At 49.0% G+C, this 13,764-nt stretch overlaps 8 non-coding genes and 1 pseudogene across 8 annotated transcripts; 2 read left to right on the forward strand and 7 right to left on the reverse strand.

Annotated features, from left to right (window-relative positions):
- Positions 1–11,041, reverse strand: part of LOC134013955 (retinal guanylyl cyclase 2-like) — a 94,879-nt pseudogene extending 83,838 nt beyond the window's left edge.
- On the reverse strand, positions 218–289 carry trnaw-cca (transfer RNA tryptophan (anticodon CCA)). The gene has a single exon. It is a non-coding gene; the product is annotated as a tRNA-Trp (tRNA).
- trnak-uuu (transfer RNA lysine (anticodon UUU)) lies at positions 540–612 on the forward strand. The gene has a single exon. It is a non-coding gene; the product is annotated as a tRNA-Lys (tRNA).
- trnae-uuc (transfer RNA glutamic acid (anticodon UUC)) lies at positions 856–927 on the reverse strand. The gene has a single exon. It is a non-coding gene; the product is annotated as a tRNA-Glu (tRNA).
- On the forward strand, positions 1,041–1,130 carry trnay-gua (transfer RNA tyrosine (anticodon GUA)). Its single transcript is given in 2 exon segments — positions 1,041–1,077; positions 1,095–1,130. It is a non-coding gene; the product is annotated as a tRNA-Tyr (tRNA).
- trnav-cac (transfer RNA valine (anticodon CAC)) lies at positions 1,227–1,298 on the reverse strand. The gene has a single exon. It is a non-coding gene; the product is annotated as a tRNA-Val (tRNA).
- Positions 1,416–1,489, reverse strand: trnat-agu (transfer RNA threonine (anticodon AGU)). Its single transcript has one exon. It is a non-coding gene; the product is annotated as a tRNA-Thr (tRNA).
- On the reverse strand, positions 1,720–1,793 carry trnan-guu (transfer RNA asparagine (anticodon GUU)). The gene has a single exon. It is a non-coding gene; the product is annotated as a tRNA-Asn (tRNA).
- On the reverse strand, positions 2,129–2,200 carry trnaw-cca (transfer RNA tryptophan (anticodon CCA)). Its single transcript has one exon. It is a non-coding gene; the product is annotated as a tRNA-Trp (tRNA).
- Positions 11,042–13,764: the final 2,723 nt, after the last annotated feature.

Here is a 13,764-nt window from a genome sequence, read left to right on the forward strand (position 1 = left end):
TCAACGGGAGTTTGGGAAAGAAGGACAACGACTCTGGTGGGACTCCAACCCACAACCTTTGAACGGCTTTTCCTTGCCCTGCCTAGAAGTGGTGGCATGACTCACTTTGAGGAAGCAATCAGAGCTTGATTTTGCCAGTTCTGTAAAAGAGGGAGCTCTCCCTGCGTCCGCAAGAAAGACTTTTTTTCCCCAATGGAGGGCCACACATAATGTCCGCTGACCCCGACGTGATTTGAACACGCAACCTTCTGATCTGGAGTCAGACGCGCTACCGTTGCGCCACGAGGCCTATGTGCAAGCAAGGAGGCAACATTCTGACGTGGACTCTGATGTGCCAACGCTGTGCGGCAAAGTGCGATATCAGGGCGGTGCCCCGCCTACTAAAAGTGTGATTATAAGTGAAGTATTTCTATTCTTCAACGAGCAAACCCCGCTACACTTGCCAGGGATTCGCCATACGATCCTTAAGGGTTCGTGTGGGCGAGGAGATTTACATGCGGAAGTTCCACGAAACACTCTGTGTTTTCCCTGCTCCCAGAGCCCGGATAGCTCAGTCGGCAGAGCATCAGACTTTTAATCTGAGGGTCCAGGGTTCAAGTCCCTGTTCGGGCGGCGTGTGTTCAAACCTTGTCGGAGCGGTCCACCTTTGACTCTCTCATATACCTCACTTTGAGGAAACAATGGAAGCTTTTAATCTGAGGGTCCAGCGTTCAAGTCCCTGCGTGAGCTGTGTGTTCAAACTACACAGCGTGACTTGTGGCACGCAGCAACCCTTATCTCCGTTGCACGCCTTACTTTGAGACACAGCGGATGCAAAAAAGCCATCTGTCACCAAGCTTTTGGCTGAACCTAAAGTTCCCTGACCGGGAATCGAACCCGGGCCGCGGCGGTGAAAGCGCCGAATCCTAGCCACTAGACCACCAGGGAGAGGCTTGAAAGACAGTTGCGTCAGCAAAGGCTTTCTTCTTTCGTATCTGAACTGGAGAGAGAATGGGGGGATCGCATGCCTTCCTCGCCAAAAAAACCTCTCGCTCGTTCACCCTTCGATAGCTCAGTTGGTAGAGCGGAGGACTGTAGGTCAAACACGGTTAGAAATCCTTAGGTCGCTGGTTCAAATCCGGCTCGAAGGAGGGATGTTTTGGGGTCAAACGTTGCCTATCTGACAGCAAGGCTACTCTGCCAGCAGGGAGACCCCCGCCCATTTTAAAAGAGGTCTAAAAACAGGTTTCCCTGACCGGGAATCGAACCCGGGCCGCGGCGGTGTGAGCGCCGAATCCTAGCCACTAGACCACCAGGGAGAGCTCTGCTTCCTCTGCTCACTCTGCTCACTGTCAAAGATGAGGGCCAAGTTGCAAGGCTAAGCTTTCAAATGAACCTACCACCAGGGAGCGCTTGGCTTCCTCTTGCGCCAGAAAAGGCACCGCTGAGATTTGAACTCAGGATCTCCTGTTTACTAGACAGGCGCTTTGACCAACTAAGCCACGGCGCCTTGCTTGATGCTCCGTGACGGGCTCAGGCTGCTGTTTTCTCTTCGGGTAGGTGCTTTGAGGCGGGGTCTACAGCGTCTTCGAAAGACACCTCCGAAGGTTATGCCCCGCATGCAGCAAAGCCTCTCAAGGCACCAGAATGAAGAGATTTTCCAGCTTCTTCGACTCTGATGGCGGTACAGCTCATTGTCACACAGGCAGGACCCACAACAGAAGCAAACAAGAAAACGCTCGTCCCTGGGTGGGCTCGAACCACCATCCTTTCGGTTAACAGCCGAACGCGCTAACCAATTGCGCCACAGAGACCCTGTCTCCGCAGGACCAGGGCTGAAAAATGGAAGGAAACGCTGGGAGACGTGTGCCCAAACTCCCCATGAAGAAGAGGAGGAGGAGCGGCCATACTAAGTACTCTTCCTGTGATCTGTCAACGGGAGTTTGGGAAAGAAGGACAACGACTCTGGTGGGACTCCAACCCACAACCTTTGAACGGCTTTTCCTTGCCCTGCCTAGAAGTGGTGGCATGACTCACTTTGAGGAAGCAATCAGAGCTTGATTTTGCCAGTTCTGTAAAAGAGGGAGCTCTCCCTGCGTCCGCAAGAAAGACTTGTTTTCCCCAATGGAGGGCCACACATAATGTCTGCTGACCCCGACATGATTTGAACACGCAACCTTCTGATCTGGAGTCAGACGCGCTACCGTTGCGCCACGAGGCCTATGTGCATGCAAGTGTGCTGAGATTATTAACTATACAGTACATTGTATATATACAGTATACAGTACAGTACTATGGCGTCAACGCCATCATGATTGATGTTCCAATGGACGTCGCCAAGCTTCTCCTGGGATTCAACAAGATTAGTGCCTGTGCAACACTACCTGAACGATTCCACAGAAGAAGTCCCTAAAAATTCAATTCTAATTGCAACCTGACTGAGATCACGCAGACTCAGTCTCGTGACTCCTGCAGCGCAGCCGCGCTTTGACTTTAGATTCTTCAAATGGGCCTCGGACGCGAACCGCCCTCAACCTCATTGATCAACCCTAATCAAACGTTACTATGGCTAACGCTCTTTCCTCCCTTGGCGTGAGCTATGTTTATGATTTGTACGGATGTAATCATTGACTGTACAATTTCTGTCTCTCTTTAATTTCGACCATTCCATACTGTCCTTTGAAACCAATCTCATATCAAATTCATATGAAATTGAGCTGACATCTGTGCCAAAAAAAGTCTAACAGCGATGCACGCCCTACTTTGAGACACAAGTCCAATGCGCTATCCATTGCGCCACAGAGACCCGGTCTTTACAGAAATAGGACTGGAAAATTGAAGGAATTGCCACGAGATGGAATCTAACACAATACTTTTTGTGTATGTGTTCGTGTGAGACTCACGGAGGCAGCATCTGTGTGAGGAGCTTCTCCGTCTTTTGCTTCTCTATCTCCAGCTCCTCGGTCCTCTCCCTTATCAGCTCCTCCAGGTTGGATGAGTACTGCTCCAGCATGCGCAGCATGGAGTCTATGATGTTGGTCTTCCTCCCCTTGTTGATGTTCTTAAACTGGGGAAGGGCGGTTCGCAGAGGAGGATGGGGAGGAGGGGAGGAGGAGGAGGAGGAGGAGGAGGAGGAGGAGGAGGAGGAGGAGGAGGAGGAGGAGGAGGGGGGGGAGGAAGTGAGCAGGAGGAAGATCAAAGGTTAACAGTACTTTTTTCTGTCAGCATGCGAACAGGTACTTGCGTACCTGGTTATAGATGAGGTACTTGTCTACCTGGTTATAGACATGGTAACTGTCTACCTGGTTATAGACATGGTAACTGTCTACCTGGTTATAGATTAAGTAGTTGTCTACCTGGTTATAGACATGGTAGCTGTCTACTTAGTTACAGATTAAGTAGTTCTCTACCCTGGTTATCGATGAGATAGCTGTCTCCCTGGTCTGTCTACCTGGTTATGGATGAGATAGAAGTCTACCTGGTCTGGTTTGTCTACATGGTTTAAGATGAGGTAGCAGTCTACCTGGTCTGGTCTGTCTACCTGGTCGAAGATGATGTTGAAGTCGGGGCGTCTGTCTGGTTGCTCACTCCAGCACAGCTTCATCAGCTGGATGCACTCAAGGGGGGCGTGGTCTGGAGACACCAGCGGCCGGCACAGAGGAGGAGGCTTCTTGATCCTCTGGATGATGTCTGGAGCCCACGCACACACACACACGTACACACACACACACACAGGGTGAACAGAATGCAGAAGTGCTAGAGATTTTAGGTAATCTACCTGTGCAATGACTGGATAACAGTGTGTGGGGGTGCATACGTGTGTGTGTGCGTGTGTACCCTCAGCAGTCATGTCCATCATGCAGTAGGGGGGTCCTCTGAGCACAACCTCCTGCACGACGATGGAGAAGCTGTAGACGTCTCCCGGGAGAGACCCCAGCTGGCCTGACCCACGCAGCAGCTCTGGCGCTGTCCACAGTAGCTCTGCTCACACACACACACCATACATACACACCATACACACACATATATGCACACACCCAACATACACACAGACCATACACACATACACCATACAAACATATGCACACACACACACACCATACAAACATATGCACACACACACACACCATACACACAGGCACACATTGACACAAAGATTGACACAAACACAAAGATAGCAATTCGTATTCATACCCTCTGCAGAGGGCTGGGTTTGTGTGTGTGTGTGTGTGTATGCACGCATCCATGTGTGTGTGTGAGGTCTACCTTCAGCAGAGGGTGGGGTGCGTGGGAGTCTCTGGGCCTCCAGAACTTCATTGTATCCGTAGTCAGTGATCTTCAGCACAAAGCGACCATCCACAACACAGTTACCGGACTTCAGCCTGCCATGGCAGATCCCTCGATGGTGCAGGTACCTCATACCCTACACACACACACAGGTATGGACCCATGCATGCATTCAAACACACAAAAGTAGGCACATACGCACACACATTGCTCCCCCACCATACATACACACGCATGGTTGCATACACACACAGTGTATGTGAGTTTGCGTGTGTACGGGCATGTGTGTGTATATGTGCGGACGTGCGCGTGTGTCCTACCTTGATGAGGTCAAGTATGAGGGAGGACTTGAACATCCAGTCCAGTTTGACGTTGTCGTTACGTAGCAGGTCCTGGATGCTACCACGTAAACAGAATTCTGTCATGATTCCAAACACTCCGCAGTCCAGGAAGAACCCCATGAACAGGTTCACGTTCTCATGACGAATATCTTTCATCTGGAGGAGGAGGAAGAAGGGAAATATAGACATTAATATAATAATATACAATTCACAATAATATTCAACCTGTATTCTAGTACATAGCTATAACACCAGTTACAATACCCTATGTTAGTGTACGGTCGGGCCATACAAACATTCTGTATCGCTACACACTCCCCCCGCTACGCATGCTCTCCCTTTTCCTCGACTCCAATGCCGGGCTGTCATTGGGGTTTTAGAGTTCAATTAGCCACTCACTTCTATCCAATTAGCACAGTGAGGAGCCTCCCCCGCTAGTCTGCCGTCCCTTTCAATATGTTTTTCTCCCTGTTTAGTTTGTCAATGTTACAAATGTGCGCGGCCCTCCACCTCCCCATCGCCGCCCGGTGATTTAGTCTCCTGCTTCCTCGGCTTGTCTGGCTGGGTCGTCAGTGTCTGGACTCCATGGGGGGGTTTATCTTCGGCGGCTGGGCTGATGCCCATTCGTCATTGATTTCCCCATGGGGGTCTAAGCGCCAAACACCTGATGGCTAATTCCATCATCTTTGTAAAATTAACTTCACTTTACTAATTCCTGTTATCTCCAGATTGAAATAGCATACGTCACAAAACACCTTGTTTGCGAGTTGGGCTTGTGGTGGCCATTTTAATTTCCTTTCTTTTGAGGATTTTCACAAACCATTACTCAGTGTGCGAATTATACAATGACAATCGGGGGGGTCAACTCAGTACCCCTTCCCCCCCCCCCCCCGGGACGAAGTTCACCCCTGCCGCCGCCCCAACAAAGTAAACGACACGACAACGCACAACTCAAACTACGAGCACTATTGTTTGTAGTCATTTCTTTCTGAAATATTCTTGATCTTTTCAAAATTTGCAGAGTAACATATCTGACTGTTCATCACAAAATAAGGTTGTTGGAAATCTCTCCAGATTCTGACAAGCAATGAGACAGACAAATGAAGCTATCTTGCTTGATATAGAGCTAGCGATAGCTATCTTTTAAGTTGGTGCTTAACCATGTTTCTATCATTAACATTCTTGTGAATATTCTACAGCTAATTGCCATTACAAATACATTCGTGACAGTTTGTTGTGGTATTAGATAGCCAGACATCCCAACCTGCAGAGACTCATTTCCGGGAGGTAGCGCCCCCCCCCCCCCCCCCCCCCCCGACGCAATCAGGACGCGCGATATGCACCTATCTCTACCAGAAATGACCATTAGACAGTCTCTCGCTCGCTCGAAATACACAATCCCTGATTTCCGGGAGATTGTACAGCATTTGCGGCCGTCAGGGAGCCGCTATTGAAATGCAGTGGATTTTACCTCTTTTGGGGGGGTCCGAGCCTTAATCGGGGGGGTCAGACCCCCCCAAACCCCCCCGTAATTCGCACACTGCCATTACTCACCACATAAAACTGTATTTATATCAATAATTTAATCTGTGCCTATGTCTCTAATCTAGACTGTATTTATGTTTGTATATTAATGATCTAGACATTATCTGTATTTATATATGTGATCTGGACTGTATCTTTACCACTATATGTGATAGACTGTTTCTTTATATGAAATCTAGACTGTATATATATATATATATATGTGTTCTCGACTGTATGTATATCTATGATCTAGACCTGTATGCATATGTATGATTAAGACTGAATGTTTATTAATGATCGTGACCAGTACCAAGTGTGGAACAAGTATAACAGGCGTGCCAGGTGTAATCGTAACCCTCGGGTGTAACTCACCAGCTCAAACACGTCACTGGTCTGGGGAGTGATGGATTTGAAGCTTCCAGATGGGAGTTTCTTCATCCAGACCCAGTCTCCCTGTGGGGGCAGTCTGTCAGGGCTAGGGGCGAGCTACAGTCCCTGTCACCCTGTTAGCAACAGACCCTGTTAGCTACAGGCCATATTATCTACACACCCTGCTAGATACAGGCATTAGCTTCAGACCCTGTATCCCTGTTAGCTACAGACCCTGTTAGCTTCAGACCCTGTCTCCCTGTTAGCTACAGACCCTGTTAGCTACAGACCCGTCTCCCTGTTAGCTTCAGACCCTGTTAGCTTCAGACCCTGTCTCCCTGTTAGTTACAGACCCTGTTAGCTACAGACCCCGTCTCCCTGTTAGCTACAGACCCTGTTAGCTTCAGATTATGTCTCCCTGTTAGTTACAGACCCTGTTAGCTTCAGACCCTGTCTCCCTGTTAGTTACAGACCCTGTTAGCTTCAGACCATGTCTCCCTGTTAGTTACAGACCCTGTTAGCTTCAGACTCTGTCTCCCTGTTAGCTACAGACCCTGTCTCCCTGTTAGCTACAGATCTTGTTAGCTATAGACTCTGTCACTGTATTAGCTACAGACCCTGTTAGCTTCAGACCCCGTCTTCCTGTTAGCTTCAGATCCAGTTAGCTTCAGACCCTGTCTCTTTGGGCAGGAGCTAGGAGCTTGGGGCTAGGAGATAGTCCTGAGGACTAGGCCTTACCTGGAATCTCTTCCCCATCCTTACCTCATACATGGCAATGTTGGAGTTCTCATAGGTTGCCGGGGAGATGGTGGAGGCAGATAAGAGTGAGGTAGGGCCACCCAGGTCACTCACCTTGCTGTCCAGGCTGAGCTTCTGACCAGGGAGATCACACAGAACACTCTTTAGAACCACACAGAACATCCAATAGAACCATATAGAACATCCTAAAGAACGAACAAAAAGAACATTCTATGGAACCACAAGGAACATGCTACAGAACCACATATTGAACAAGCTAAAGAACCATGCCCAGAACATTCAATAGAACCACACAGAACATTCTATGTAACCACACACAGAGCGTTCCAGAGATCCCAGATAAAAGACCTTGTTGCTCAGGGACAGGTTGATGAAGGTCACATCTGCCAGGGTCAGCAGGATCTTCCCCGGGCCTCGGAGCAGCCGGGCCTGCATCACACGACGACGGACCCAGTAGCCCAACACAGCAGACAGAACCAGAACCAGCACGAGGCTCAGCAACACCAGCACCAGCCCAAACGGATCCACACCTTACAAACATTACAGTATATCTGGGTTAGGTTGCGTGTGTGCGTGCATGCATGCATACCTCCACTGCACTGTGTGTGTGTGTGTGTGCAAACCTCCACTACAGATTGTGTGTGAGGAGAACCAACAGCTGGGGTCCGGGCTGGGCTGGCCCCCCCCGCCCAGTGTATGGGCCGGCCCAGGGCCCTGACCATGCCAGCCTCCAGGTCCAGGCTGTGGGTGGGCACCAATGGCCAGGTCAGCCCGTCCGTGTCCAAAACCAGGTAGGACAGCAGACTGGACCCACTGGAGTTGGTGCGGACGCGCTGGCTGAAGCCGTAGAAGGCCATATTCCGGGAGTGCTGCACCAGGTTGCCGGCAGACGGCCAGGCCCCGGACTCACGCACGCTCTGCAGGGAGTTGGCGATGAAGAGGATGGAGCTGTAGATCGTCCCGAAGAGAGGAGACAGCTGAGGAGAGACATGAGAGGATCAGTAGGCCTACCTGGTGTGCCGGGGCAGTAGACCCTACCTGGAATCTATGGGTGTGTCTGGGCAGTAGGCCTACCTGTAGAGGATGGGTGTGTCTGGGCAGTAGGCCTACCTGTAGAGGATGGGTGTGTCTGGGCAGTAGGCCTACCTGTAGAGGATGGGTGTGTCTGGGCAGTAGGCCTACCTGTAGAGGATGGGTGTGTCTGGGCAGTAGGCCTACCTGTAGAGGATGGGTGTGTCTGGGCAGTAGGCCTACCTGTAGAGGATGGGTGTGTCTGGGCAGTAGGCCTGTATCCACAGCCCGCTGGTAGGCTGTGTGAAAGGAGTTCTCCTCAGAGTCCATGGTGACAGTGAGGACGGCGTCGTAGGCTCTCCTTAGCTTGCTGTTGCTGAGCAGGGCGGGGTAGCGCGTGTCGCGGTACGGGAGGCTGTAGAGGAGGGTGTCATATGGGACGAACACCACAGACCCGTCCGTCAGGTGCATGTCCAACGCCGTTTCCAGTAGCAACCGCTGGGTCTCTCCACCAATCAGAACGGAGTGCATGCAGAGGATCACCACTGGTGGCACAAACACATACAATAAAGCACAATACACACGCGCGCATGTGCCAAAATACACAGTCACAGAAATGGAAACACACAGACAAACACAGACAGGCGCACACGTGAACAACCACATTAAAGTTAAAAATACCAGTCATTTCCAGTGCTACAGTATGGTTGGTGTGTTTCTTAGCATTCTCAGTACAGTGTATTTGTATCAACTGCACTGTGCTTTTAAATGTAATTCCAATGTACCAGTGCATTTCATTAATTCAATTCAGCTTTTATCTCAAGTTCTACATAAGAGAAGAAGGTAGGCCCAGGCTGGTTGTGTACAGGTTCGATTTTTATCTCTGAAGCCCAACTCGCCAAGCAGTTCAGTATGTTGACCCGCAGAGGTTCAGCGGTATGGGCATGCTCAAATCCATCACCTAAGCATTCATCAATTCCTCTGCCTGGTAGAGTCATACCCCCACTGAGGCACCAGGAAACACATGCGGCTGTCCGTGTGTCAGGTGAAGAAATATTGAGAGGTCCAGTTGAGATGAGTAGGGCAAGGTTAGAGTTAGGATGAGGGTTGAAGTTAGGTTGAAGTCAGGGTTGGGGTGTGAGTGTGGGTCGGGGTTGGGGTTGAGGTTAGAGTAGAGTGGTGTTAGGGTTAAAGTTGGGATGTTAGGGTTAGGTTAGGACTGGGGTGAGGGTTGGGATTGAGGTTAGAGTTGTGATGTTAGAGTTAAGGTTGGGGTTCGTGTGGAACACTCACTGCGCAGGTGCTTTCTTCTCTTGATGGCCACCAAGGCCCGACGCACGGAGGCGGCGTCCTTATCTGCCGTTACCATGATGACCACAGGGATGCCGTGGCTGCGCAGCCCGTTGGCCACCTGATTGGCCGTATCCACCCACACGTCCTCGGCTGATGAGACCACGCCCACGTGGGCCCAGCGGAAGTGTCGTGCTAGGCTGTTGACGTGTGCACATGCAGATTGTTTACACGTGTACGTGTTGATCAAGATGGTACTTTACATGTTTACAAGTGGATTGTTTACATGTTAACATGTTCATAAGCTGAATGTTTACGTGAACATGTTCATCAAACAGATTGTTTATATGTTCACATGTTTATAAGCTGAGTGTTTATCTGTGTACATGTTCATCAAGCATATTGTTTAGATGTTAACATGTTTATAAACTGAATGTTTGCATGTGTACATGTTTATCAAGCAGACTGTTACGTTACTGTTACTGTACGTGTTTGCGTGTTTAACACAGTGACAGAGACACACCTGAGCAGCACCCAGACAGGTGAGGGCACAGTGCGCGTGAAGGTGGAGTGTCGCTGGTGCTCGTCCAGCTCGTAGTTCACACACGCCCAGGAGAACAGTGCCTTGTTCCAGTTCTTAGCCAACAGGGACGCAGCATCACAGTAGCCTGGGTTGACAGGCCCCAGGTAGGCGTTGGCCCGTGGATGGTTGCGCAGGAAACCCCCTAGCGCCCGAGATGTCTGGCAGTCCTCCTCCAGGACCTCGTACTGGAACACCACGCCCAAAGACAGGCTGGGGTCGTGGTTGATACGCTCCACCGCCAACATGGCCGCCAGCTGGGGCCGGGCTTTGGCGAACAGGGGGTCACATGACCAGGGTCCCAGCACCCCGACTCGGAACACACCGGCCTGGGGGAGGAAGGGGAGGGAGGAGAGGAGGAGGAAGCCCAGAGCCCAGGGGCAAGAACAGGGGGGAGAGGGGAGGCATGGCATGATAGGAGGTGAGGGTGGGGGGGAGGCTACATGATATTGGACGGAGAGGGTTTGGAAGGCTAACAGTTGGGAATTCTGGGTGGAAGGAGAAAACATCCTATAACTGGGGTAACCTAGCTTAGCCCAGCCTATTTTAGCCTAGCCAGACACGCAGACAAGCAGACAGGAAGTTAGAAAATTTTGGAAGAGAAAGGTTCCCTATCTCAGGTGTTTTGAGCCCCTTCTCATGAAAGTAAACTGTCACATCAAGGTTTAACCCTAACCCAACACTGAACACTGAAAATAGTTTTACCCCGAGATTCTTCTTGGTGGCAACCTCAGAGATCCCCTTCCTGGTTATGACCTGAGATCATTCCTCGTTATGATCTCAGGGGGAGGAAGTGTTGGAGAGGAGGAGGAATGGAGCGAAAGAGCATTGGAGAGGAGGAAGTACAGAGGAGTGTTGGGGAAGAGGGGGAGTAGAACAGAGGAGTGTTGGAGAGGAAAGAGGGATTAGACGAATGGGGAAGACAGGAGTGGACCAGCCAGTCTGACACATCCATTACAGAAGGATAATGATTTGAGGATTATGCAGATCATAATCTCTATCTGTCTGTCCACCAATATCTCTACACACGTACCTAACAGTGTGTGTCTATGTGTGTGTGTCCATACCTACCAGTGCTGTGTGTGAATGTGAACAGACCTACCAGTGCTGTATGTGTGTGTGGGTATGTCTATACCAGTGTTTTATTACATTACATTTACATTACATTTAGTCATTTAGCAGACGCTCTTATCCAGAGCGACTTACAGTAAGTACAGGAACATTCCCCCGAGGCAAGTAGGATGAAGTGCCAGGAATCGAACCAGCAACCTTCTGATTACTAGCCTGATTCCCTAACCGCTCAGCCACCTGACTATGTGAACAGACCTACCAGTGCTGTATGTGTGTGTGTGTGTGTGTGTGTATGTCTATACCAGTGTTTTATTGAATCTGTCTTGACATTTGGCATTGTGGTGTGGTACAGTGGTCTTCCAATGATCAGCAAGCGTAAGCTTACAAAGCTGGTAAATGTAGCAACTAAGGTGGTTGGGGTACAGCTAGTCCAGTTGCAAGATATATATGACAAATGGATTATGGGTAAGGCTAAACAAATTAAATATAAAAACTGCCCTGATCACCCACTTTTCGGGGGGGTTTAATCTGCTCCCTTCAGGTCGCCGCTTTAGGCTACCGAGGTTATGAACTGGTCGTGCCAGAGATTCCTTCATTCCTGTGGCTATTAGGAACACTTGGCTGACATCTAGATAAAAATATATATATATATTATTTCTTTATTAGATTTTGGCCCTGCCAATGGCCATTATGATGGATTCATGTTGTAGGCCACTGTCCCAATTGGACCCTGTCATTGACTTCCCCACCATAATGGTTGGGTCCGGGCTCCCCTGCGTCCATGGTTGGACCTAATTAAGTCAAAGTGGCTGTAACCTAATTAAAGGTTGCCTCATTTCCATGAAGGAGACTGAGAAAAACATGAGAGAACACGGAGAAAGAGGACTTGTTTTAGGCATTCTTCCCTGCTGAAAGGTGAAGTGTTTTGTGACTAGTTGTGTAGTTACTGTTGGCCTTGTTTTGTGTCTTTTGTGCCTCTGTTCTGTGTTTGGTCTGTATGCCTTGTCTGTGTGCCTAAAATATGTGATTGTTTTCTGTATGGCCAGTGTATATACTTAGCTTCGGCCTGAGTAACTGTGCATGTTGTGGGGCCTGGCTTGGGTCGAACAGGTGCCTGTGATTGGGCCTCAGTAGGACAAGCAGGTGCCCAGGGTATAGGTGACTTTGAGTGCCTTTGAGTACGGCCTGTACATTTCATTTGTATGTTTTATTTTATGGTTGTGGTATGGTATGTGTTGGGGTTTATAGTCCCCCTTTGGTAATAGAGATATACTTTTGTATACAAAAGCCACCATCTCCTGTGCAGTGTTTTTTCTTCACATCTTCACCCATTCCAGTCGCCACCTCCCAAAAATAACGTGGGGTGACCGTCCGGTCCCTCACAGGCACTCTATAAATGAAATCTATTTGAATTTAAGTGTTTCTGGAGGATACTTAGAAGTGATGAACACGACTGCAAACCAGTGATATCTGCAATAATAGCTGAATCATGCGATCACAACGTTAAAATAAACCAAAAACACCTATATTTGAGCTCATCTTCAAACACCACTGACTGGAGTGTCTAGAGATGTCTGGTGGAAACACTTCTGTCGTCGTTTGGTGTGACTGCAGAACATTTCTATAATGTGTTGTCTGAATGTGTAGGGTGTTTCTGTAATGTTTTGTATCGTCTGAATTTGGCAGCACCTTTTCTAAATGCTCTCATGTTTTTGTCAAATTAAATTTAGTTAATTTGCTTGTGTTGTGTCCAATTTAATGGGTTTTTAAGTTGCCGTGCATTGAGCTCTCAGGGCTGCCGTAGTACCCCTGCTGACAGATGCTTGAGTTGGGGAAAAAATAATATTTTACATAATTATTAAATAATTGAAATGCCTATCCTAACTTATGTATGGAATGGACAGAGGTGTTCTAACATCTTTTGGAAAAGCACATTTCCCCTGATTAAACAAAGGGGTACACGTACCCTATATCAGGGTGGGTAACCTGGCAGGGTGCAATACATACCACTCGCCTCCAGAGGCACAGGTAGATTGGAAGCAGTAACTGGGTGGGATACAAACAACAGCCTTGGTTAGCTGGTATACAACCAGCATTTCACATGAGCTAAGCCCTAAATGTCTTGAGGAATACTAGCAGTTATATCGTTACACTGGTCGAGTCTCCAACAGGTCTTCAGCATGTCCTCGTGTCTGGCTGAGATTGTCCTGCACATCACCGATGTGCCCCTGGGTGTTCTTGCAGTGTCCACGCCCTCTTTAGTGGTCTTCGCCAGAGTATAGAAACTATAGAAGTGCCATTTGAAGCGATTTGATTTGAACATTGACTGATTTATATTTTAATAGTAGACTGTGTTGTCTGCCTGTGTGTGCCAGAATATCAGTGGGTCATTGCTGTCACAGAATCGCTACCCTGTGCCTTGTTAGATGATATATACTGCTCATCCAACACAGAGAATCCAACCTTTCTTTTGTAAGGTGAAGCCTCAGCACACATGTAACTGCAGAGGTGATGGTACACAATGGTGGACTGCTGTTGCGGCACAACTAC

Source organism: Osmerus eperlanus, chromosome 27 (genome assembly GCF_963692335.1).
Source record: "Osmerus eperlanus chromosome 27, fOsmEpe2.1, whole genome shotgun sequence".
NCBI classification, from domain to species: domain Eukaryota; kingdom Metazoa; phylum Chordata; class Actinopteri; order Osmeriformes; family Osmeridae; genus Osmerus; species Osmerus eperlanus.